This window comes from Barbus barbus (genome assembly GCF_936440315.1).
Source record: "Barbus barbus genome assembly, chromosome: 47".
In the NCBI taxonomy this organism is placed as follows: domain Eukaryota; kingdom Metazoa; phylum Chordata; class Actinopteri; order Cypriniformes; family Cyprinidae; genus Barbus; species Barbus barbus.
In genome coordinates, this window is record NC_136725.1 from 21203150 (window position 1) to 21208437 (window position 5288).

Below are 5288 nucleotides of genomic sequence, written 5' to 3' on the forward strand. Positions count from 1 at the left end.
ATGCGCAGAGCGCTCACACACCCATCACAGAATGTCACATCAGCCTCTTTTGTCTAGTTGCATTGGACGCAATATGTCCAACAGTTTTTTTGTGTATATGTTGTGTATTTTTCTTTTTTCTTGAGCAAGATTGCTTTTAATTAACATTATTTTTAATACAAATAAAATAAATAAAACACGACCTGTCAAAAAAAAGTTTTCTTCCTAATAAACTATAATTATATCTTATATTCAGTCTACTAACTTGACATAAAATCTGTTGAATTGCTTCCATTTAAACTGTAAATAAAATGAGTTTAAAATATTCCATACCTAAGGATGTAACTTAAATTATATATTTTTTCAGAAATACACATGATGGCAGCAAAGGGCTGTTTTGCGTGAAATGCGCTGAAAGAAACAGTTTAATTATGAGGAAACCTCATTGTTCAGTGATATATTGTTTTGCATAACTTTTAAAACATAAGTAAGCTACTTTTGTGTGAACAATAATCTATAAAATAAACATTTATGGATTCAGTAACTAAAAATATCCACTGGTGTTCAGATGTTTTGGGTCAGTAAGATTGGTTAAAAATATTATCCAGAAAGGATGCATTAGATTGATCAAAACTGAGAGACAATACTTTTATAATGCTACAAAACTTTCTTTACCGTTATGTTAAATACTGAAAAAAATGGTTTCATGTTTTTTTTTTTTTTTTTTACATTGATAATCATAAATGTTTCTTGAGCAGAAATCAGCATATTATGATTTCTGAAGGATCATGTGACACTGAAGACTGGAGTAATGATGCTGAAAATACAGCTTTGACATCACAGGTATAAACTGCATTTTACAATATATTACAATAGAAAACGGTTATTTTAAATACCAATAATATTTCACAATATTACTGTATTTTTTTATTAAAAAAAGAGCAAAAGAGACTTCAAACTTATTCTAAAATCGTTGAATGATCGTGTAGAGTATGGGATACAATAGAATGAAATATATACTACTACAGTCATGGCCAAAAATATCAGCACCCTTGCAATTCTGTCAGAAATGCAACCCTTCTCTCAAAAAATTGTTGCAGTTGCAAATGTTTTGGTACTCACGTTTATTTATTTTTTTGTTTGCATTGGAACAACACAGAAAAAAAGTCAAAAGAAAAATCAAATTTGATATAATTCCACACAGACCCCCCCCCCCCCCCCCCAAAACCCCGCACTGGACAAAATTATTGGCACCCTTAACTTAATATTTGGTAGCACCCTCTTAGGAAAAAATAACTGAAATCAGTTGCTTCCTGTAACCATGAATGAGTCTCTTACACCTCTCTCCTGGTGTTTTGGATCACTCTTCTTTTGCAAACTGCTCCAGGTCATTCAGATTTGAAGGATGCCTTCTGCGGTTTTGAGATCTCTCCACAGGTGTTCTATGGGATTCAAATCTGGACTCATTGCTGGCCATTTCAGAACTCTCCAGCGCTTTGTTTGTAACCATTTCGGAGTTATTTTTGAAGTGTGTTTCGGGTCATTGTCCTGCTGGAAGACCCATGACCTCTGGTGGAGACGTAGCTTTCTGACATTGGCCACTACGTTGCGCCCCAAAATTCTTTGGTAATCATCAGATTTATGATACCGTTCACACAGTCAAGGCATCCAGTGCAAGAAGCAGCAAAGCAACCCCAAAACATCTTTGAATCTCCACCATGTTTGACTGTAGGAACTGTGTTCTTTTCTTTGAAAGCCTCATTTCTTTTTCTGTTAACGGTGCCATGATGTCCTTTACCAAAAAGCTCTACTTTTGCCTCATCACAGTACATTCTCCCAGAAGGATTGTGGTTTTGTCACATAAGTTTTGGCAAACTCCAGTCTTGCTTTTTTATGCCTTTGTGTCAGCAGTGGTCTCTCCTACCATACCCTTTTCATTCATGGTGACGGATCGTTCGAGCTGACACTGTTGTACCCTGTGTCTGCAGATCAGCTTGAATTTTAATCGGGGTTCTTTATCCACCATTCGAACAATCCTTCGTTGGAATTTTTCATTAATTTTGCTCTCGTCCAGGGAGGTTAGCTACAGTGCCATGGCTGTAAACCTCTTGATGATATTGTGCACAGTGGACACAGGAACATTGAGATCTCTGGAGATGGACTTGTAGCCTTGTGGATTTTCTCTCAAATCCACAGACAACTCTTTACACTTCTTTCTTTCCTCCATGCTCAGTGTAACTGGTTGCAAGTGTGATTACTATATTGCCCACACCTGTTACTTACCACAGGTGTCTCTAAATAAAAATAACAGGAGCATCACATGCTTGAAAAGCAATTATTTCTTACAATTTTGACAAGGTGCCAATAATTTTGTCCAGTCCATTTTTGAGTTCTGTGTGAAATTTCATCAAGTTTGACTTTTCTTCTCTCTTCTTTGCATTTTCTGCAAGGGTCCTGATATTTTTGGCCATATGTGCATATTTTTAGATATAATTATATTTTTTAAAAACTACACCTGACCCTTAATTGTCTTGTTTGACCCTTTTGGAAAATTATTTATGTGCCACTTTTACTTTACTGAGGCCGAAATCAAACAAGCACCTGAGAAACTCAAATTTAATATTGGATTCAGTTTGAACCCTAAAGTGTTACAGCATGCAATGTTTGAAGTGAACACTAGACGCAGGTCTTCTGAATGAGAAAATGTGTTGTTCTTGTGAGCTGGAAACATCTGTCAGACGCAGACACTTCCTCAGCTCCTTTGCCTTGAACTGTGCTGTCATTCTTCTGTATGATGACAATCCATTGGTGGAGATGAATGGAGCGGGCCACTCTCGCTGTCAGCTGAACGCACCTCTTTAGTCCCGGGTGGGTTCGTCATCACTCTCTCATCATCTGTTTCTCCAGTAACAGTCAACCGGCCCTGCCACAGTCTCAGTTTATACAGGAGCATATTGCTACCTAATACAATGAAATGCATGCGATTTTAAGACCTTTTTATCTGTAACACACATGCAATCTTATTTTTCTTTAGATCTGACAAATGTTTTCAATTAGGCAACAGTTTAAAAGCAGATTGGTGTTCATCTCATTGGTCACTAAAGTCAGTGGTTCATAAAGAAGCAAACAAATGAAGGCAGATTTCTGCTCCGAGTCATGGCAGGTTTCCCGGGTTTAATTAATGTCATGCAACCTCAGACTCCAGTGTGTCAGTCGCAGTGGAAATGAGGGGAAAGAGAGAGAATAAACCCAAAAGAGAGGTTTCATGAATAATGGGAGTCGGCAGACGTGCGGCCCTTACTCCTGTGTATTGGAGCTGCAAAACACCCCAGAGATTCACCGCACAACTTTGCCCTGCTCTCTTTGTTTGCAGTGGCATCATAACTAATATGTTTTTGGCCTCTCATACATAATCATACCGACTGTCTGTTTGAGGTCAGACCTGATTAAAAATCCAACATGGAATGGAATAATAAGACTGTTCACTGTCATATATCTGAAACTAGAACTAGTTCAGAAAACTCATTGACCAAAGAATGACATACATATTTCCAAAAGGGACATAAATGGGTTTGATTTTTTTTTTTTTTACTTTTTGGAGATTACAGGGGAAAAACATTATTTGACTCCCATATTTAGTATTATATTATATTATATTTATTTTTCACAGTTGCATTGTAAGTTGTACTTTTTTGGGGCTCTTGGAGATTAAAGGAATAAATATTAATTTTGACTTATCCCTTAATAGTAAGTATAAAATATAATATTAGTAATATAAAATATAATATAATATAACTTAATATAATATTTCTATAGTCGCTTTGCAAGTTATTCTTACTTGAAAAAATATTTTGAAAAATCTTGCAATTATTGAAAAAATATTAAATTTGATTTATTTATTTTTTGTTAGATCTTTGTTTGCATAAGAAAATTATTCTTATATGCAATTAAAGGAACTCTATTAAAGGAAAACTAAGCTCATTTTACATCTCCCCAAGAGTTAAACAGTTGAGTTTTACCGTTTTTGAATCCATTCAGCCGAACTCTGGGTCTGGCGGTAGCACTTTTAGTTTAGTTTAGCATAGATCATTGAATCGGATTAGAATATTAGCATTGGGTCATCAAACATGACCAAAGAGTTTCGATCATTTTCCTATTTAAAGCTTGACTCTTCTGTAGTTACATCGTGTACTAAGACGGACGGAAAATGAATTTCCCAAAAAAGTGAAGTGTTCCTTTAAGCATATATGTACTTATATATATATATATATATATATATATATATATATAAAAAAAAAAAATATATATATATATATATATTATATTATATTATATTAGTTTGTAAAGTTTCTTTGCATATTTTTCTTTTTTGGGTCTCTTGGAGATTAAAAGAAAAATAAATTGATTTTGACTCATCACTCAATAACAAAAAAAAGAAAAACTTGCAAAGCAACTGTACAAAATTTTAATATAATACAATATAACAATTATTTGTACAGTTGCTTTGTAAGTTAATTTTTTGCCCTATTGGATATTTAAATCAAGATCATTTGGACTCAACCCTCAGTTAAAATAATATTATATAACATAATATATGTTTTTATTTGTGGTATGCACAATTACAGAAATATTAAAGTCTGTACACTAATGTACAATTTTAAAGAGGTTATGAACTGCCTTTGTTTTTTTTATTTTGTACTGTTCTCTGAGGTCCACTTACATAATGTTTTCAAGATTTTTACATCAAAAACATCATAATTTAGAAGTAATAGGCTATTTTTTGTCCTGTTTTTACATCCTTCACAGATGGACACTGCAGTGATTTAGGTTAAAACCGTTAAAAATAAAGTTCATCCACTCTTTCCTAATGTTGGGATCAGAAGGAGGGCAATGCAAAGACTGAGTTTTTCCACAACTTGGCACTGCACAGCGTCTTCAGAGCCATCTTTTTGTTTGGTTTCTGTGTTGACCTGCATGTTCGCCTCAAACACCACATGTGCGAATCAGTGGGCGGGGCTAAACAGGCAGCGATGTAGAAGCAGGCGTTGATCATCTTCTGTGGAAGCGGTGCTTATCCATACCATTACATTTTGGCAGACTGACTTCAATATAAGCTCTTTTTAGACTAACAAGAAAGTTTTGAGTTCTGAAACTTTAAAGATGTTTTTATATGACCTCATATGTCAAAAGATCAAGAGGATTTAGCTTTCTCAGTTCATGACCCCTTTAGAAATAGCATTATTTTACTGTTTATCACATAACATAAATGTGAAATTTGAATTTTATTTTAGACAAAATGAAGAACGAAT